General features: G+C 38.9%; 1 pseudogene; it reads right to left on the minus strand.

Moving 5' to 3' along the window:
- Positions 1 to 8,531: 8,531 nt before the first annotated feature.
- LOC143389640 (melanoma inhibitory activity protein 2-like) lies at positions 8,532 to 12,888 on the minus strand (annotated as a pseudogene).
- Between the last annotated feature and the right edge of the window lie 9,919 nt (positions 12,889 to 22,807).

A 22,807-nucleotide genomic window follows, 5' to 3' on the forward strand; every position in this document is an offset into this window, starting at 1 on the left:
AGCTAGCTGTGATGGCTAGCCTGATGGAGCGATCACCTGGGCCAGAGCTGGGTTAAGTGTGGTACAGTCTTTATTTCTAGAAACCTCACAAGCATGGGAGGGAGGATCTATCATGGTCACCCCCAGACTCAGAAGCTCACAGTGACTAACCAGACTTAGTCCTGCTGGAGCACATTTCAGGGCCACTGTGACCATGGAAAGGAGTCCAGGATGTGCTCTGTGTTTGGATTCACCCCTGGAGGTGAATTCAAATCCAGTGCCACCATCAGGAACCCTATCTGGGCAGTGCACACTGGTGACTGTAGCTCAATGCTGGCCCACTGGCCTCTGAGGACGAGAGCCCAAGACCCTCTGACTTCTCTGACACCACCTGTGGTCCTGTGGTGCTTCATTATCACCTTCCCTGAGTGCTTCCACGTTGTCCTTTATCTCTGGGAACCCTGGGGCCACTGGTTGCTCTGCATGTATTCTTAGACCTTTCAGAATCTGTTGAAGGGAGGTCTTTGGCTCATGGTGGAGTTTAGTTTAATTCTCTGGATTTCTTGATTCTGGCACAATAATTCTGGGAGTAGCTCTGCCTTATTAATCCTTTGTCACCCACCACTCACTCTGTGACTCACATCACATCATAGTCCTCCTTGGCCCCACAAAATCAAGGCCTCCATGCTCCCCTGATCCTCTGGGGAAAGTGAGGCTTGGGGATGTTAAATAAGAAGCTGTTGGTTACACAACCAGCAAGGGGCAGAGCTGGGTTCAATCCCAGATCCATCTGAACCCACAGCCAGGACTCTGGATCCTCTGTTATGTTGTTTGTTTATCTACTTCCTTGTTCACTTGGCTATTTCAGGGGCAGTTTGAAGTTCTGAATTCTTAGTATTTAAGCTATTGTGCATGTTACTGTGGGATTCATAGCTCCATTTTAAATTCATTTTTCAGTTGAAACTAACTTTACAATGTGAGCTTTCATAAGAAACACAATAGTATGAATGAAAGGGGTGTGCAGAGAGCATGTTCTAGGAAAGCAGAGAAAAGCACAGGCTTGGGTATTGGGTGGCTGCTGATGCCCCTCTCAGTGCTACCTCTTTCTGGTTTGTTACCACTGGTAATTTATTAAGATCCATAAGCTCTTGCTCTTTGTCTAATAGGGACAATCTATTCACAAGATGGACATGGAAAGTATAGAAAACAATGGGTGCAGACCCTGAGCCCCATGTTGGTGTGGGTGACATCCACACCAGCAGAATGGTCAAATGTGTGGTGATAGTTGCAGAACATCCCTTTACTACCCAAGGATGTTTCTTCTATGTGGGATCTAGTGGGTTTCCCAAAAGTGATGGTCAGGACATACAAATGAATGAAAAGTGCATCACTGACAACTCAGGAGTGAGAACAAATGACGGCTCTGGGAACACAAGTCAGGAGGGGAAACAAGGGAGGACACACAAACACATCATCTGCACAAAGTCATTCACTGCATGAGCAAAGATGGCAGAACCAGTGGGTGGGTGGCCCAGGATGTCTCACTCTGAAATGTGTAATATTGTAGGGAAGCTTGTCTTGGAGGTTTCATGGACTCACCAACGCAGGGAGATGATGATATGTCCTACTGACCTGATCTAAGGACCTAGATCCAAGCTCCAGAATTCCTACAGAATTCCAGCCAATGATTCTCTTTTATAGCTTTAAAAAGTCATTGTCCTACTCCTCACACTGACACAAGACCCACAGGGAAAGACTGTCATACCTCCAACATACACCCAGCATTTGAAAAAAGCCTACTACATGGTCAACACCCAAGAATATGTATCAAGTAGACTGCTGGGAAGTAGGAGACTGAGCTTAGTCTAAGTTCTTTGAGAATATGGGAGAGTTGGGCTGAGGAAAAATAAACACCAAGTCCTGAATTTGACAAAGCTGCAAACATTTATGAACCCAATAATTTAAATTTTCTTTAAAGAGCACAAATTTGTGATTTCTCTGACTCTCTTCCTCCAGTGTCCCTTTTCTCTTGTCTTCCTTCATGTCATGTTCAGCAATCATCACCTCCTGGCCACACTGAATCTAGAACTCCAGTGTTCTCAGAATGTGGCTGTCTTAGTGGGGCTCCCTAGAAGCAGGGCATGGACTGGGGTGCACATGTTAATCTGGGTGAAGGATAGACCCATCAGAGAGCAGACTCATGGAACAAGAAGAGAAAGGGAGGCAGACAAACCACTGGCCACCTCAGACCTGGGGCTTAGACCCACTGTAAATCAGACATGAGGAAGCTGAGACCACAGTCCACAAGTCTGGAAGCCATGGACTGTGACTCCCTTTCATCACTCCCCTAGCATTTGGTTCCCAACATGCCCTGCCAGACAGACAGACAGAGCAATGTAAGTGGGCAGCTCTCAGGTGAAGTGTAGAGGCGGCAGGTGCTGGGGGTTACCAGGACCCTGAGAGGGTGGACATGGGGCAGCAGAGCAGGGTTGACAGCACTGTCCATGGAACTGCCACTTTGAAATTGGGTTTTGGTTCCTGGTTCAGAGCAGAATGGTCAACAGTGCTCCCTTCCTTTCACAGAGCAAAACTCTCAAACATACCCCAGAGATCTGGGGCAGGTCAAGTCACCCTGGAATTCTCTAAAGGACACCTTCTGTAATCTGATCCAAGATAACCACAACCCAATGAAAATGGATTTACTCACAATTCATGAGGACATGTTATACATCTCGTTTTTCATAGAATGAGAAACCAAGATTCAGACTAATCAAAGATAGCACTAATTTTACTAGCAATAGACAGAGAAAGTTGTGTTCTATCCATCAGGATACATGAGAAAGTAATTAAATTATGGCCATAGAGCTGTCCTGATTGCATAATAACTCATTATACCAATTAATAATCACATAAAGTATTGTAGTGATGTGTTCAGTTCCCATTTTCCCTAGCTCTCCATCTCTCTCTTTGACCTTCTCTCTTTCTCTGTGTTCCTCTTTCCACCTAAATTGTACACCATCTCCTGCTGTTGATCTGGCTTGGAGCACATGGTCCAGGATACATGGCTGGTGGTGGACTTTTGAGCTGTAGATTCCTGTCCCTCAGGAATGGGATCCATTTTGTTAATTGGTGTGTCTTTGAGCATCTAGGTTCTCCTGCTGTGGTGCACACTGTTGTTGTTTTTTGGGATACAATGGTAAATAGTAGGTGCCCTTAGATTGCTGGACCCCCTTGTTTATATATCCTAGTAAAGCAACGTGTTCCTGGTCCTGAGAAGTGCACTATGCTTAGCAACTCTGGGAGGAAAAAGAGCAGCTTATGAACCCAAAATACCCAGACCCTTCAATTGCCAAATATATATCCTTTCTGTTGCTGCTGTGACCCATTCTGGCAAGTGCTCAGAGCCTACAAAATTGTGGAGCCCTGCTATATAAATCCTTTGGATTGCTAAATGTTACAGCTGGGATGAGTCACCAGGGGTCTCTGTAATTTCATTATTTCTGCGAACTACCCAGACCTCCAACTAATCTAGTGCACTGAGCATGGAATAAACATAACAGACAGGAGGACTTGAGCTCTAATCTGTTGCAGAAAACTGTCTCATGTTCTAGCTATGCTGGCTGGAAAATGAGAAGAAGCATTTTCCCATTTATGTGGCTAGAGGCATGAAGTGAGAAGTGAGGGAGAGTCTCAGAGAGTTGGGGCCAGCTTCCTACATCACTTTGTTCATCCCAAGTACTTCTATTACATCAGCTCAGGATGTCTACTTTCCTTGATAGCCATGGATTTTAGAAGTTGATGTAACGGGGTGAATTGAGCCACTACAGTGGCTTGGGGCATGGTGACAGAAGACTCCAGGTGGCCCACATTCCAGGTGCAGCTCAATGTGACTTCCAGAGTTACTTATAGACATTTACACACCTCCTGTGCCCAGACAAGAACCTTGAGCCATGCCCATGTCTGTAATGTGTGGCCCATTGTTAAAGCTGCAAGAGGGAATGAGAATGCTAATATGCTGATGGTTAAATATCATGCCCTTCAAGCTTAACCACCGAGGGCTTGTGTACCATGTTCTCAAAGGCAGAAGATAGCATTTTAACCAGTAGCTCAATTGTTCCATTGAATGAAGACTCTCAAATCTCCATCCCCAGATGGGAAGACCCCTTTGTAATTCCATTTGCAATCACTTTCTTCCTTCTTTTCCTTCCTTCTTTCCTTCCTTTGTTTTTGCTGAGGTCTATTATTTACAACTTCTCCCTTTCTCTAATTTATGAATTAGAGGTTTGAGTTATAATTAAAATTATTTTAGTCACTTATAACTATAAAGAGTGAGTACATTAAAAGGAGATAGACAACTTCCACTTGAGAGTGATAGAATAGATGTACTTCCTTATTGCTCTTACTTAAACATCCTGGAAAGTTAGAAAAGTGAATGTAGAAAAACACAAAGAGAAGAAAACAGAAGATAATGGAGATAAGGATTGGGAGACCAAGGAATAGCATGAGGTGAGTTTCTGGGTTTTCTCTTTGCCTTCTGTATGTTTAATTGTGTGCTGGAGAAACTAGCAGCATGGAAATACTAACAGATATAAAGAAAGAAAACTCCCTATAGCCCACTCCATCCCACCAAAGAACAGGAAGAGGAGGCTTAACAAGACAAAACTTTTCAACTCTGGTCACTATACAGTAAACTGTGGCCCTACCAGAAAAATATGAGCAGGGAGCCTAGACTTCTGCTCTCATGATTCCATGGTGAAGTAGCCCAATTGTGTTGTCCATGGCTAAGTCAGAGAAGACCAGGAGGGAAACTAGGGCTTTCATCCTATTTAGTGGTAACAAGACCCTGAAATCCCAGTGTCAACAGAGACCACCTGGGTTTCTGGACTTTCCCCCTGTCTGGAGGTAACAAGGCACTTTTCTCTTCCCAGTGAGTTGCTGCCAGACACAGCTAGTGGGGCAGGAACAATATATCCCCACTCAGAAATGACAATACCATCCCACAGCACAGCACCACTGGGGACTTGTGAAGCTAAAAGGAGGCACTTCAGCCCCTCAGTTGAGGGTGTTTCTAGTGGAAATGCAGTGCGCAGCTTGAATTACACCCAAGTCTATCAGTGATGAGCTTACAATGAGAAAGCTGGACTTCCTCCTCCATTGGGTGAAAATGGAATGTGCCTCTCATCTCCCAAAGGAGTGGTACCAATGCAACCAATGGAAATAGAGGAAGTTGGTGCTTGCATCTTCATGATGGAGTGTTAACCCTCTGTTTTCTTCTAGAAGTTGCAAGGTTTCTATTCTAATTCCCAAGTTTTGGTTTATTTAGACTTGAATTTTGTCCAGGGTAAGAGACAGGGGTCTAGTTTAATTCTTCTACATATGCACATCCAGTTTTCCCAGCACCATTTATTCACGTGGACTCAGAGGAATGGGCATGAGGGCTCACTGAAAGTGGAGTCCTCAGGGAATGAGTCCCAGAGACAGCCCAGCCTCTGGAAGCACAGGCTGAACCTATAGCTTCAGGTGGGCACTGTACAGTGAGCCAGGAAGGATGGAAAGAGCAAACCTGTCACTGAGGGGCTTTCATGGATCCTTATCCATGAAAATGTATGAATTTTTGCAGAAAACCCTTATGTGTATGGTCAATATTATCATGTGCTGAGGCATGACCAAGAATGAATGGGCATGTGAGAACAGAAAAGAATGGAGTCAGACTCTTCATACACACACACACACACACACACACACACACACACACACCTTCAAAATATTTCACAGAACTCAATACAAAATTAAAATTACAGACTCCTAAAAAAATAGGAATACATTAGTTTGGCCTTACATTTAGAAGTGGTTACTTATTTAAGGCACCAGCTAAGCAACAAAAGAAGTAATAAGTAAATTAAATTTATTGAAAATTATAGCTTTTGAGCAACAAAGAATGCACTAAAAAATTGAATTGACATCTCACAGAATGGAAGAAAATATTTGCAAATCACAGATTTTAACTCAGAAGTGATTGTTATCCCAAATATAGAAAGAACTGTTAAAACTAAACAAAGAAAATCCAATAAAAAAGTATCCAAAATCTTGAATATGCACTTCTGTAAAGATCATTATGTTTGAAAAGCAGTCATCATTTATCATTTATCATTAAGGAATTGCAAATCAAAGTCATAACAAGAGACCACTTTATGAGTAGAAAGATGGCTACAATCAATGACATGGACAATAGCATACATTCTCAGGGACAAGGATACACTGTGACCTGGTGAAGAAATGTAAACGATGTGCCTGCTTTCTAGCACAGTCTGGCAACTCATCCCATGTTAGACATAGACTTACTAAATGACCCAGCAATACCACTCCTAGATGTACATCCAAGAGAACTAAAGTTATATGAGTGTTCACAGCAGCATTATTCAAATAGCCAAAAAGTACAAGTGACTAAGTCAACTAACAAAATAGTTTAATAAATAAGACATATTCATATAATGGAATGTTGTTCTGCAATAGAAAGCAATGAAGTACTGATGACATACTATGACATGAATGAACCTTGAAAATATTATGCCAACTCAAAGAAGCCAGTCACAAAAGACAGGGTCTCACTAAGTTGCTTAAGGCACTGATTTTATCCTTGATGAAGGAAGGGTCACTTGGCACTGTGTCTCCCATGCAGACAGCCACACACCTCTTCAGGCATAGTTAGAAACTTGCTTACTGAAATGTTCCTAGGAGAAGCCAGGTTTCACAGCATGCTTTGCATGGATTCTGTCCCAAGTTCCTTGATGCCACAATTCCTTTCAACACTTGTTTATCTACTAGGACCTCCAGACAGAAGGCAGCATCTCCTGGAATATTCCTTATCATGCTATGCCATTACCCTGCCCAGACTTCTCCATTCCTGCCTTCCTCTTGACCTCACCAGAGAGCCACTTTCAAGGTTCCTCAGGGCAGAGTGCACTACTCTCAGGGAGCATGCCCTACAGCCTCAGAAGATGCTCTCCTTAGAGGCATGGAAAAAAGGGGACTCAGGAAAAAGTGCATCATGTAATTTATATAACAGAATTTTCCTATGGGTATGTAAAATATATTCATATTTTGAACAGAGGTTTACATGTTCCAAAGGAAATTGTCATTTCTTATTTCCAGGAATCCGTCACTTTAAAACTCTAACAATAAGAGGCCACGTTTGTCATATTTTTATCTTCATAAAGTCATATGTTGAAAAAAAAGTTGTATGTTGAAAAAAAAAGTTGTATGTTGTCCTTTGACCCAATATTAATATACCAATGCAATAATGACCCATTCAACCAAAAATTCAGGCAAGGATTTATGAACAGCATGCCATCACCAACCAAGCCTTCCCAAATGAATCCTCAAATGGACACCTCACCAGGCTGGATATCCAGGGATGTGTAACCATCTAAAACACCTATTGAAATTAGGCCACCTGCCATCCTCACTGAGAACCCACCTGTTTTCCTTTAGACCCACAGCTCCCTCACTGGCACCCCTGAGTTTTTTATTTTCCATTTTAAATGTTTGATTGTGGTTAATATATATATGACATAAAATTTGCCATGTTAACCATGTTTTAAGATTTTTTTTAGCTGTAGATAGACACAATACCTTTTTTTTTATATGTGGTGCTGAGGCTTGAACCCAAGACCTCATATGTTCTAGTGAGTGCTCTATCACTGAGTTACAAACCCAGCCCTCATTTTTTAAAAATACAATCATTTTACCCAATATGAATACTCTCAAATCCATAACATATTTGAGGAATATTTATATCCCTGAGTGTATAAATTTAATTCATTTCAACAAAATTCTACCATACCCATTTCCTCTATTGTAGAAGAATAGATGCTGGCCAAGTGCTAGGAAATATTTAAGGCCTTTGGTAAAACCACTATAGAATCAAAGAATCCCTGTAATGAATAGAATATTTGGGCTGGGGATGTGGCTCAATCAGTAGCAGGCTTGCCTGGCATGCATGCAGCTCAGTTTCGATCCTCAGCACCACATACAAACAAAGATGTTGTGTCTGCCGAAAACTAAAAAATAAATATTAAAAACTCTCTCTTTCTCTCTCTCTCTCTCTCTCTCTCTCTCTCTTTAAAAAAAGAATAGAAAATTAGAAAATAATTCAGATCTAATTGTTATTGGTTATATATTTTTGGTTTGTATTTGTTTAATGATGGAGATATTCTCATTTTCTTTTATATTATTGTTAGTGGTTATTAAAACATAATCATGAGCTGAGGTTGTGGCTCAGTGGCAGAACTCCTGCCTAGCATGTGTGAGGCACAGGGTTTGATTCTCTGTACTACATATACATAAGTGAATAAAGTACAGGTCTATAAACAACTAAAAAAAGTTTATAAATAAAACACTTAATCATATACCCATCAGTTTCATTCCCTTGCACTATATTTTTCCACATAAGTCATATAAAAAAGACTATTTCTTTAATTATGACAGCTCAAATATCAAGAAGAGGATTCTTCTTAGTTGTGGGAATTTTGATTTTTATAATAACAGCCCAATTATTTAGGTAGAGTACATATAAGTATGTATTGTATATATTTTTGAGATGCTCCATAAGTGTTTCCTGGAGGACGTGGAGGAAGAAAAGGTCCTCTTCTCATGAACGGACTCCGTGGATCCATAGAAAACAATGGACCTCTGATTGAAGGGTAAGAAAAGTCAGAGCCAGTTGTTTGATTTTCAGCAGGGAGAGATGAATCAGGTACATTGGAATCACCTTGATCAATTTTGGTATCATTTCTACTAGATTCCATTTCTGAATATGTAGGCCCATCCATTTTATCTAAAGACAGCATAGTTAAATTTCTGAGTTCTGCTGATTCAATCTACCAAATTTAGAATTACATCCATCTTGCCTTTGTAGAGGAAGATGTGGGTCAGAATATGGTTGGCCTGGTGAAGGGATCATTATCCTATGGGCCTGTTCCCATGGATGTTCCAGATGCCCTATGTCAGAAGGTGCTCTCTGTAGATAAGTTGACCTATCACAGTTTGATTCTCTTCTTTCATTGCTAGTTGGATGGTCCAGAGGATTCTCTGGGCCCCTTAAACCTCTTTCTCCTCCTACTTGCACCAAAGGTGAGAGTATAAATGTACCCTTTTTCCAAATGAGAAGGTCTTATTCCACATGAAGGTTGACCCAATGATGAGGGACCATTTGGGGAATTCTCTTTGCCAAAGGCTGTATTTGAAGCATCAAGCACAGAAGGATCTTTTTCTACAAGCTTAAATTGTGACTCTATTTCAGTTAATTTTTTTGTCTAGTGTGAGCATTTTTTTCCTTAAATTATTGAGGTATCTTTCAGCATTCCAAACTGCCAACTCATTACCATGAGCATTTTTCTCCTAGTAAATTATGTGCCCCTGATAAAAAACAAATGGTTCTCTCCAATTCTTCTTCAAGATCTTTGGCTCAGGGGCTGGGGATGTGGCTTAAGCAGTAGTGCCCTCACTTGGCGTGCGTGCGACCCGGGTTCGATCCTCAGCACCACATACAAGCAAGGATGTTGTATCCGCCAATAACTAAAAAATAAATATTAAAAATTCTCTCTCTCTCTCTCTCTCTCTCTCTCTCTCTCTCTCTCTCTCTCTGTCTCTCTCCCCCCTCTCTCTCTCTCTTTAGAAAAAAAGATCTTTGGCTCACTTTCTATTGGTCTCCAGTAGTTTAGTTGTACGGCTGATCTTTTCTTCCTCTTTGCAAAGTTTTTCTTATTTCTCTACCTGGTAATTTTCCTCTCCTATTAATTTTCTTTGGAGTTTCATTACATTTTCTTGATATAATTCCGTCATGAATTTAAGTTTCTGCTGAAGATTCTGATTCTCACTTTCAAACTGTGTATTTTCTGCTTGCAAAGATGCTTGTTCTGTCTTAAGATTTTAATATGTTCTATCAGGTCTTCCTTTGTTTCAATTACTTCAGATAATAAAGTATAAATTTGATTTTTATCTCTTTCTAAGATTTTTAAAGAGGCCTTTAACTTAGCATCATAAACTAGTTTCTTCCAAGACCCTTTTGGCTGATATTCTAAGTGAGCACCAATTTCTGATTCACTTTTCAATTCCAATTCCAAGTAACCATCATCTCTTAGGACTTTTTCAAGCACAGGAGCCCAATCTTTTATCGGTAGTAAGTGTTCAGTCAGAGACATAATGAGATTTTTTTTGTCTCTTAGAACTTGTTCTGCATGTACTTTAGAGTGTTCAAATGTAATTTTCTGTTTAGTAAGGCCATTCACCTTTTCTTTCCATACTTCAACTTCTTGTAAAAGCTTTTCATGACTTTCCTGAAGTCATTCAAAGCCTCTTTTATTGCTACTGTAATTCTTTCTTTATTCATTTGAAATATTCTCAAGGTTGTTTTAGCTTCAGGTATTTGTGATTTAAGGGATTTTGATTCATCTTCTAGAGACTTAATCCTTTTTGATATACCCAGCATCAATTCATCCTGTTGAGAATATTTAGTTTTCCCTTCTTTTAGCTTTTTTCCTAGAAAGAGTATTTCATCCTCAAGTTTAGACATGAACCTCTCCAGGATTTCATATATTGCCTCCAAGTTTTCTGCTTTTCCTTACTCCTTCACCAAAATGACATCCTTTAAAGGTGACTCTAAGCCTTCATACTCTTTTTGAATAAAACTAACATTTTCAAGTAGTTGACATTTTTCTTGAATTAGTCCAAAAAGTTTTAGAGCAAGTTTTTTTCTCTCCTCTAAGGTAATGCCTGCTTCTCACAGACTGATAACTTCTCCACAAAAATAAGAGAACAACAAAAATCTAATAGCTGTACATAACACCAATTCCCATGGACAGCCATAAGGACTAGGGTGTGTTTCCACGTCTTCAGGCAAGGTAGACCACAACCCTACTTACTTCTTCCAGGACCACCCCCAAGTATGTCTGAGATACAGCTCTTGCCCCTCCATCATGCTAAGGCTACTTTGGCTATTCCTTCCACAACCATACCATGCCCAGCAATGAAAAAACAGGGTGTGAACTCTCAGGCCTTTGGTCAGAAAAAAACCTGCACCAGGCAATGGAGCAGACCATTTTGAACCAGTGAGTGGTGGAGAGGAGCTGTGGGAATGGGCATGGGCAGCCCTGGTTGTGGTATCTCAGGGGCCTAGCACACTACACTGCCTGCCAGGGAAGTCTTGGTCCCTTCACTATGCTATAAATTCTGAACCAGGAAAGGTTCAAGACTGTCTCAATCAAACCAGAGAGAAGTCCTCTCCAGGTCACCCACCAATTGATTTGGTTTAGGCCAGGCTAAGGCAGAACTTATTATGTGCCATTCTATACAGTCATAATATCACCCAGTTAGATGTAACTAAAATTCTACAGCTCTGTAAATTTTCAAAGAGCTAGTACACCATATATTTATATTTGTACCACTTCCCCTTTTGTTTTAATGACTCATTCCTTTCCCTCCCCTCCTCTCCCCTCTCTTTTTCCTTCCTTCCTTTCTTCTTTCTCCCTTTCCTTTTCTTTCAGTGTTGGGGGTTAAACTTCAGAGCCTTGTACATACTGGGCAAGCTCTCTACCACTGAGCTACATCTTCAGCCAGGTTGACACTTTCTATAGAAGTCATCTGAATTATTTCCATAGAAAACCTCTTGTGTTAGACATTTAAAAAGTAATTTGAGAAGAGTTGTGAACATGGGCATAAATCAGTTTTGATAAGTTATTTTTAAATAGTATATGATATGTAATGTTTCTAAAAAGAAGTTGAGTTGGTTTTCATGTCAGTTTTTGTAGACAACTATTTATTTAAGAGTTCTTTGAAATCTTTTTGCAGATGTTTTTTTCACTTCTCACAGGATATAAACACTTCTAAGCAAGCTGGTCATTATATATATACAGCAAATAGAAGGATAAGATAAGAGAAGGAAAAAACAAAATTAAATGTTGCATGGGATTCTCACACAGACAGGAGACACCAGGGTATTCATCAGGAAGCAGTGTTTATTTGTGTGCATCTAGCCTCAGTGCATTCTTATCTGAAGGCTGAACATTTAGTGTAGAAAGTGATCTCTTATATATTCTAGTTAGTTTCCTTTTACATACTAGTCTTTTTCTTCATATGAGGTAATACACATTCCTGATGGACATTCTATTTCTATATTACAAAATAGCAAGAATATTCAAGATTGATTTCTGGAGGGCTCACAATGATACAGATGGCATCTTGTTCTTTTTCTTCTGAGATATCTCTACCATAAAATGTAGCTCAGTGGTAAAGAATCCCTGGCTTCTATTCCCAGTACCAAACCAAAGCAAACCAAATAAATGGCAGATGCACTTCATTTAGGACAGAGAATTTAGCATTATAGTGAGTTATAGTGAGCAAAGTTTACCCTAGGACACTTAGAAGAGCAGCTGTGTATCTTTGACTGGTTTAAGGCCTTTTCTAAAGAGCAGTTTCTGAAACAAAGAAACAACTTCAAGTGAAGTTAGCCGTGAGCAACTCTCTGCCTGCAATCACAAGTGTTCCTAAGTTCCTGCCTGGCAGCTGAACACTTTGTAGGCCATTTCCTAGTGGGGAGAAAAGTCTGAAGGGGGAGAAAACTTGAATTCTTGGGTGATTCCCTTCTTCTTTGGCTATTCTAATCAACTTTCTGTCAGTATCTCCAGTATCTAAGATGCAGAGAAGTTGAATGGCCTCCAAATCTGAATCTTTGAGACCTGATCCTGACCCTCACCTCACTCCACATTCCTTGGTTGATTTCTCAAACACCTCAATGCCCGGGTTTTGGAGGATTTCAATTCCTTCCACCTCTATTGCCTCCAGTTCACTGAGGGCTTTGATTGCAGTACCTGAAATTGGGAAGGAGTTTCTCCAGGCAGGAGATTCAGCCATCCTAGCAGGCTGTCCTGACCTTGAACCTACATAAGGCAGTCCCCTTAGGGCTACCCAGTTGACCACATTTGGGCTATTACTTATGGTGTTGAGTTTTAGCAATTGTTGCCAGAAAGGCATTTCTCCCTTGTTCCCAGGATCTTTCTCCCTGAGATAGTACTTAGTCTTTGATGGAGGATGAAGGTTATCTAGGTGCCAGACACTCACTTTTCTCACCTCCTTTCCCCACTGGTATCAGAATCAGCTTTCTCTCACACAGCCCATTGCCCAAGGCCCAGAAGACCCAGGAGGCTTTAAAGGCTAGTTCTGTAGAAGTGGGTGAAGCCACTCTGCATTCTGTAAAGAGACATCTTTGTTCTGAGAGGCTGTAGTGATAGGAATCACCTTCATGTTTTCTTCTAGAACACCTTGACAGAGGGGTTGTGATGGATGCAGTCAGGTCTCCTTTAAAGCAGCAGTTATTTATGGCTAGAGACATACCCAGAAGTCTGTAGTCCTGGACTAGAGAGGAGAAAGCATATTGGTTTCTTCTATACAATTTCAGCACAAATTTTCATTTCTCTGGTTGTACCTGATGTAACAATGCACTATATGTGAATTCATATATGTACCTAGGTTAATGATGTCCATCTCTTTCCACCATCTTTTCTCTCCGCATGCTTTCTTTCATCCCTTCCTTCCCTTTTCCCCATCAAAGTTCCTCCATTTTTTCCACTCCCCTATTATCAATCAGCATTCTGTTATTAGAGAGAACACTCAGCCTTTGTAGTTGTTGTTGTTGTTTGAATTGGCTTACTTCACTTAGCATGATATTCTCCAGATCCATTCATTTACCTACAAATGCCATAATTTTATTCTCTTTTAAGGCTGAGTAATATTCCATTGTGTATATATAACAAAGTTTCATTATCAATTCATCTATTGAAGGGCATATACGATGCTTCCACAGCTTAGCCATTGTAAATTGAGCTGCTATAAACATTGGCTGCATTACTAAGCCATGATCCCAGCCCATATTTACCATTTTTAAGTGCACATAGAATTCAAAAGTGCTCAGTTCATTCACAATCACCACCATCTATTGCTAGAATTCATCTTCATAACAGAAACTCTGCACTCATGAAATATTGACAACCCATTGCCCATCATCCAGTCCCCTGCTTTCTGTTTCTGTGAGTTTGATGTCTCTATATACATCATCTAAGCAGAACTACATAGTAAGTGTCCTTTTGTGATTGTGTGACTACACTTAACATAATGTGGGATGAATTATGTCCCATTGTGTGGATGTACAACATGTTTATCCATTCCTCATCAATGGATACTTACATTGCTTCCATTCTTCAGTTTTGGGGAACTCCTACTTGGCATTTCTGGAAGCTTGAGCACTAGAGGAGATGGGGAATCTACAGGAAATGAGCTGTGGTTGGGATCTCATGGGTCCATGTTTCCACCTTGATGTAATCTGTAGGCAAGAGGAGACATGAGCTGATCCAGGTGAGGGCACCTGCAATTAGCACAGATGCTACAGGTAAGGCCAGAACAACCTCTTGTCTCTAAAGAAAGAGAGGAAATTATGAAACTCAAAGACAGACTTGACAAGAGGGCCTACACCCCAAAAAAGGTGAAGTGGCGCCACACAAAGAACACTAAGAAGAAATGAATGTGAGTAAAGAATGAGCAAATCCCAGGTACACCCTTCTTCCCTACATCACAGGTTGCACTTGCCATCCTTTGTTGTTCAGTTGGTAAGCAGAAGGCTTAGTATCTACTAGGTTTAAGCTGTCCAATTCCAATATCACTGTTACCTGCATCATTTAACAGAAGGATGCCTTTTTACAGACTTTCCTTTTAAGGACTGAGTACAAGAGCTAAGTCTAATCTTTGAATGTTCCAAGGTGCCTCATGCATAGTCAGCACTGGGCCTTTCTGCAGTGTCAGACTGAGGGCAGGAGTCAGGCCCAAGAATAAAAATTTATGAATCCATCAGTTGAAAGAAGATGCAAGGCACTGGGAATATTGGTCATTCTTTATTCAGAGGTGGCAATAGCCCCTAACAAGCCCCCAGGGGCATTTCCATATTTCTGTTTAATATAAAGGCCAAACAAAGAAGCCACATTGCCAACAAGGTGGTGCATCCCCACAACCAAAAGTTTATGACCTTGATTATGAAGTTGCACCCCCTTTCTCCAAAGAAAATCCTTAACTGGTCTTCTCCAGAAATCTTTACCATGGCTATTTTTAGGACTGCCAGCAAAAGAGTTCAATGTAGATAAATTTTCTATTTTTGTGTCACCCTGTTTACTTGGCCACTGACCAAGAAGATACCAGCACTTCAAGTGCTGGACACCCCCTTACTAGTTTTTCACAAACATATCCAATATAGTAGTTTGTAAAAATGTGTAAAGAAAGCCTCTGTCCTTGAGCTGGGCTTCACAGATATTTCTACATTTTTAAGATAAGAGAAATTACCAATTGGGCTCTATAGTTTCAGCTGGCAGGGGGAGGAAAGAAAGGGGAGATAAAGAATCTCTCCACTGTTCAGGTGTTGTACTTGAAGGGATAACTTGCCCAAAACACTGAGAGAAAATGCTGCTTTTATGTGAACTTCTGTAGACTGTAAATTTGTAAGCCTCTCCCCTTACATGCTGGGTATAAAACTTTGAAACTACCTGAACTCAGGGTTCACGGAATTGATTGATTACAGAAAAGCTGTGCTCTCTGAACTTGGCTGCAGCCAAATAAAACTGCTTCCTAATATCTTCAGGGCCTTGCTTTATCTGTTCCTACAACATTCCAGGCAGTCTTCTCTGTTTTGCTCTTGCAAATGAAACTCTTGTAGATAACTATAAGAAGTCATATGCTGGGTTATCTCTCACTGACATTAGAGTTACAGTTAATTCTACCTATAACCATAGACTGCCCCATGGGAAATGCAAAAAACCCTTGCTACCAATGTACCCAACAATGCTTTTTGGAATGTCCCTCTCTGATAATGATAACATCGCATGGAATTAATGTGTTACTGCCATACCTTCTCTAGGGAAAAACAACATCTATGTGCCTGGGCAGGTGCAGCCCCCTGGAATATAACTAATGTGCCCCAAAACCACATGAGCTACTGCAGTAACTGCTATATAGAACAAGCCATTACCAATGGGTATGCAGGAAATCAGTGTGGCATGATGGATATCAAACCAATATTGCTAGCTGCTAGACTCATAAAATGGGCAGCATCCAGCTCTATTGAGTCCATACACTGACCATGGATTTTGACAATTGCCTTGGTAAAGTTATGTATAGTCATAAAATAGTTAGCATCCCAAGCACCCTTAATATACTATATATATTATATGTACATGGATTTGTCTTTGTGCCAAATTATGCTTATACCCACTATGCAAAAGCTTGTGCTACACCACCCTTTGCCATGCTAATAATCAATGATACTGATGGCCTAAATATCACTAAGACAGAGATCCCTTATGCAGTCAATATATCCTATTGGCTAACAAATTGTCTAACCCATGCTATAAAAGCTAAATGTATATTTATTCTCAGAACAAACTGTCCCCAGGAGTCTGGCTTCCAGTGAACCTTCCAGTGGAGGAGTTCATGGGACATGGAGATGAAGAATCTTCTGAATGAGATACTACACTGGACAAGGTAGGCAATTAGCCTTTTCATCACTGGGATTATTGCTCTGGTAGCCACCATTGATGCCACAACCACTGCTGCTGCTTTACTCACTCAGAGCATCTAGACTGCTCAGACTGTAAACAATTTGTCTACTACAATTGCAAAAGACTATGCCATTCTAAATGACTAAATATACTGTCCCAAGCTGCTATCTTAGTCATTCAGCAAGAACTAGACCTCTATCAGGAAAAACTAGATATTCTGTTTAAGTTGCAAAGGCTCACTTGTGACCCTAAATTTTAGAGTATTTGTGTCACCCAATATGCAAATGTAACCTTTCACTTCTCCAATTTTTCTTAGTATATTAAGGGTGCTTGGGATGCTAAATATTTTATGACTATGCATAACCTTACCAAGGCAATTGTCAAAATCAATGAGACAAAGGTGTCTATCTTGAAAACCTTTTTTTGATTCCATGAATTCACAGAACATTGGAAAACCTGATAGCTGAATTAAATAATCCTTATAAAGCTATTACCCTGGCCCTACTGTTCATAACAGTGATAATATTTTCTTTTGTTGTGAGATGGTTATGTAACCATGTGAAGACCACCCAATGAAAAACAGCAATGCTGGCTGAAATCTTTGCAGCAGAGTCAGAGTGGGGAGTTGTGGGAAAAAGTGCATGGATTACTGCATACATGGCATATGTTAACAGCCTCTGAGTGGCAGGCCACTCCCCTCATGCTAGGCTTGGCTTGTGAGAGGCACAGCCCCGGGCCATACACTGCAGTTCGTGTGCTTGCTCCATGGCCCACTTATTGATTGGTTGCTGCAAGAAAAGTTAGCAGACATTGCATTGGTGGCTGCCTGTAATCTGCTTAGCTCTGCCTGAGTATAAATACATGGTAACTCTGCAATAAAATCAGACCTGTTTTCTGTTTGGTCTCTGGAGGTCTTGATTAGTGACTCTGAAGCCACATTCTCCTCGACCCTTTCCTGTGGACCTCCTTTTTGGACGAGGCCATACATAACAAAGAGAGTTAAACATTATTTTCAAAATCACATACTAGTACATGGCTAGGATAAAACTTGCTTCTTGGTTTGTCATAAAAATAGAAAGTGCTACTTCTACTTGAAGCTATCTTGCTAAACTCTTGGTAGTCTCCCTAAAGATTAGGCAGGCTTTGAAAACAGAGACCTATACAGAGAGTCTGACAGAGTAAAAACAAACATAAAAAAATAACAAAAAATTCAAAAAAAAATTGCTGAGGGACCTGCCATTTTCCAGCATCGACTGTGGATACTTGAGGGCATGGAGAAACTCCTTCAAAGAAGGTTTCAGAGAATAACATCTGCTTTATTGTACAGTAAAAATAGCTTTTATAGTGGATATATGCCAATTTACATAAAACAGTCACAATAGACCAGAGGTGATACATAACATACCATCTTATGGGAATCCAGACACCAAGAGTCTAGAAATTGATGAACTTACACCTACAGAGAAAATACTCCTTGTCAAAGAGGCAACAAAATTGGACTTGCCAATATTGTGACAACATTTTGTCCCAAAACATAGCATTCTATTTTAGGATTTCCCTGCTGCACAATAAGCAAGACTCCCCAGGTAGGTCCAAGATCAGGGCCTGAAACAGTTCCCAACTCTAAGTCTTGAACAATCTGAGTTATTAAGACAATTTTTTTTGTTCAGCTTCAGGTATACAATTAATAAGACTTTTGAAAACAAACAAGGTTAACAAGAGAAGTATATCTAATATGCCATATGTTAACAGACTGTAGTGATTAAACCATGAAATTAACTTTTGTCATTGGTCAAGTAAGTGTGTAGCCCACCCTTAAAAGAAAGTGAAAACCATAGGCATGTTTATTTGAATAGAATTAGTTTTTACAATTTGGGCAGTTAGTTTAAAGAGATTTTGTTGGAATTGATTGTCCCAAGGTCCATGAATATAATTTGACAAAATAGTATAATTTTATAGAGAATCATTTCAGGAAAATTGAGTTCAATAAATGTGAACACAATACACATCACAAAGCAGTCTTTAAGATTGATGTAGAGCTTTGATTTTTTTATTTATATATGACAGCAGAAAGCATTATAATTCTTACTACACATATATAGCACAATTTTTCATATCTCTGGTTGTATACAAAGTATATTCACACCAATTTTTGTCTTCATACATGTGCTTTGGATATTAATGATCATCACATTCCACCATCATTTATAGTCCCATGCCCCCTTCATTATCCTCCAACCCCTCTGCCCTATCTAGAGTCCAACTATTCCTCTCATGCTTCCTGTCCCTACCCCACTATGAATCAGCCTCCTTATATCAAAGAAAACCTTCAGCATTTGCTTATTTTGGATTGACTAACGTCATTTAGCATTATCTTCTTTCACTCCATCCATTTACCTGCAAATGCTGATTTTATTCTCTTTTATTGCTGAGTAAAATTCCATTGTGTATATATGCCATTTTTTTATCCATTCATCTATTGAAGGACATCTAGGTTGGTTCCAAAATTTAGCTATTGTGAATTGTGTTGCTATAAACATTGATGTGGCTGTGTCCCTGTAGTATGCTGTGTTTAAGTCCTTTGGGTATATATCGAGGAGAATATAGCTGGGTCAAATGGTGGATCCCTTCCCAATTTTTCAAGAAATCTCCATACTGCTTTCCATACTGACTTCCAGATCGGCTACATCAATTTTAAGTCCCACCAGCAGTATATGAATGTACCTTTTCCCCCCATATTCACGCCAACACTTATTGTTGTTTGTCTTTATAATAGCTGCCATTCTGACTGAAGTGAGATGAAATCTTAGAATGGTTTTCATTTGCATTTCTCTAATTGCTAGTGATGATGAACATTTTTTATGGATTAATTGATTGTACATAATCTTCTGAGAAGTGTCTCTCCAGGTCCTTCACCCATTTATTGATTGTATTACTTGTGTTTTTTTTTTTTTTTTTTTGGTGTTTAGCTTTTTGAGTTCTTTATTTACTCTAGAGAAGGGTGCTATATCTGATATGAGAGGAGTAAAGACTTTCTCCCAAGATGTGGACTCTCTATTCACCTCACAGATTGTTTCTTTTGTGGAGAAGAATTTTTTTTTAAATTTGAGTTCATCCTATTTATTGATTCGTGATTTTATTTCTTGTGCCACAGGAGTTTTATTAAGGAAGTTGAGGCCTAATCCCACATATGAAGATTAGGGCCTACTTTTTCTTCTATTAGTTGCAGGACCTCTGGTTTTATTCCTAAGTTCTTGATCCATTTTGAGTTGAGTTCTGTGCATAGTGAAGATAGGGATTTAATTTTATTTTGTTGCATATGGATTTCCAGTTTTCCCAGCATCATTTGTTAAAAAGGCTATCTTTTCTCCAATGCATGTTTTTGGCACCTTTGTCTAATATAAGATAATTGTAATTTTGTGGGCTAGACTCTGTGTCCTCTATTCTGTACCATTGGTCTACCAGTCTGCTTTGGTGCCAATACCATGTTGTTTTTGTTACTATTGCTCTATAATATAGTTGAAGGTCTGGTATAGTGATGCCACCTGCTTCACTTTTTCTGCTAAGGATTTATTTAGTTATTCTGGGTCTCTTATTTTTCCAGATGAATTTAATGATTGCTTTTTATATTTCTAAGAGAAATACTATTGGAATTTTGACTGTAATTGCATTAAATATGTATATTGCTTTTGGAAGTATGGCCATTTTGATAATATTAATTCTGCCCATCCAAGAGCAAGATAGAACTTTCAATTTTCTAAGGTCTTCTTTGACTTCCTTCTGTGGGGTTCTGTAATTTTCATTACATAGATTTCTCACCTTCTTTTAAGTTTATTCTCAAGTATTTTATGTTTTATGAGCCTAATGTAAATGGGGTAGTTTTCCTCGTTTCAGATTTCTGAGTATTTATCACTGTTATTCAAAAATACCTTTGATATATGGGTGTTGATTTTATATCATGCTACTTTGCTGAATTTATTTGCTAGTTCTAGAAATTTTCTGGAAGAACTTTGAGGGTCTTCTAAGTATAGAATCATATCATCAGCAAATAGTGCCAATTGGATTTCTTCTTTACTATGTGCATTTCATCTGTCTGATTGCTCTGGCCAGTGTTTTAAGAACTATGTTAAATAGAAGTGGTGAAAAAGGGCATCCCTGACCTGTTCCAGTTTTTAGAGGGAATGCCTTCAATTTTTTTTTTCCATTTAGAATGATATTGGCCTGGGGCTTAGCATAGATAGTCTTTATGATTTTGAGATATATTTCTGTTATCCCTATTTGTTCTAGTGTTTTGAATATAAAGAAGCACTGTATTTTGTCAAATGCCCTTTCTGCATCTATTGAGATGTTCATATGATTTTTATCTTTAAGCTTATTGATGTAATGAATTACATATATTGATTTGTATATGTTGAATCATCTTTGCATATCTGGGATAAATCCCACTTGATCATGATGCACAATCTTTTTGATATGTTTTTTATTTGATTTGCCAGAATTTATTGAGAATTTTTGCATCTATGTTCATTAAGAGATATTGGTCTGAAGTTTTTTTTTTCTTTTTTTCTTTTTTTAATGCATCTTGGCCTAGTTTTAAAATAAGGATGATATTGGCCTCATAGAATGAGTTTGAAAGTTCTGCCTCTTTTTGTATTTCCTGAGATGGACCGAAGAGTATTGAGACTAGTTCTTATTTAAAGGTCTTTTAGAAGTTGGCTGTGTATCCATTTGGTCCTGGACTTTTCTTGGTCAGTAGACTTTTGAAGGCATCTGCTATTTTTTCACTCAAAACTGATATGTTTAAATTGTTTATATCATCCTGATTCAGTTTGGGCAAATTATATGATTCTAGAAAATTTTTGATGCCTTCAATATTTTCTATTTTTTGGAATTGAAGTTTTTAAAATATTTTTTAATTATCTTCTGTATTTCCATAATGTCTGTTGTGATATTTTTATTTTCATCACTTATGTTAGTGATTTGGGTATTCTCTTTTCTTCTCTTCATGAGCATGACTAAAGGTCTGCCAATTTTATTTATTTTTTCAAACAACTAATTTTTTGTTTTGTCAATTTTTTTCAATTATTTCTTTTGTTTCAAATTTATTGATTTCAGCTTTAATTTTAAATATTTTCTGCCTTCTGCAGCTCTTGGTGTTAATTTGCTCTTGTTTTCCTAGGGCTTTGAGATGTAATGTTAAGTCATTTAATTCTTGACTTTTTTTTTCTTTTAAAGATTAAACTCCTCCATGCAATGAACTTTCCTCTTAGGATTGCTTTCATAGTGCCCCAGAAATTTAGATATATTGTGTCCATATTCTCATTTACCTCTATTTTTTAAAAATTATCTCCTTGATGTCTTTGGCAACCCTTTGTACATTTATTAGAGTGTTATTTAGTCTCCAGGTGTTGGAATGGATTTTTTTTTGTAATTTTATCATTGATTTCTAATTTCATTCCATTATGATATGATATAATGCAGGGTAATATCTCTACTTTTTTATATTTGCTAAGGATTGCTTTGTGGCATAGTATATGGTCTATTTTAGGAAGGATCCATATGCTGTTGAGAAGAAAGTATATTCTATCATTGAAGGATAAATTATTCTATATGTGTCAGTTAAGTGTAAGTTATTTATTATATTATTGAGTTCTATAGTTTCTTTGCTTGGCTTCTGTTTGGAAGGTCTGTCTAGTGAAGAAAGAGGTGTGTCAAAGTAACCCAAAATTATTGTGTTGTGGTCTATTTGACTCTTGAACTTGAGAAGAGTTTGTTTGATGAATGTAGATGCTTCATTGTTTTGGGTATATATATATTTATAATTGTTTAGTCTTAATTATTGGTCTATGGTTCCCTTGAGTAGAAGGTAGTGTCCTTCTTTATCCTTTTTGATTGACTTTAGTTTGAAGTCTAGTTTATTTGATATGAAGATGGAAACTTCTGCTTGCTTCCACAGTCCACGTGAAGGGTACGATTTCCCCCCACTCTTCACCTTCAGTCTGTGGATATCTTTTTCTAGGAGATGAGTCTTTTGGAGGCTGCTGATTGTTGGTCTTTTTTTCTTAATCCAATCTGCTAGTCTATGTCTTTTGATTGGTGAGTTTAGGCCATTAACATTCAGGATTATTATTGAGACATGATTTGTGTTTCCAGGCATTTTTGTTTACTTTTGATATTTAATGTGACTTGGTTTCTCCTCTGATTAGATTTTTCTTTGGTGTAATCCCTCCCTCTGA

Source organism: Callospermophilus lateralis, unplaced genomic scaffold (genome assembly GCF_048772815.1).
Source record: "Callospermophilus lateralis isolate mCalLat2 unplaced genomic scaffold, mCalLat2.hap1 Scaffold_63, whole genome shotgun sequence".
Classification (NCBI taxonomy): Eukaryota; Metazoa; Chordata; class Mammalia; order Rodentia; family Sciuridae; genus Callospermophilus; species Callospermophilus lateralis.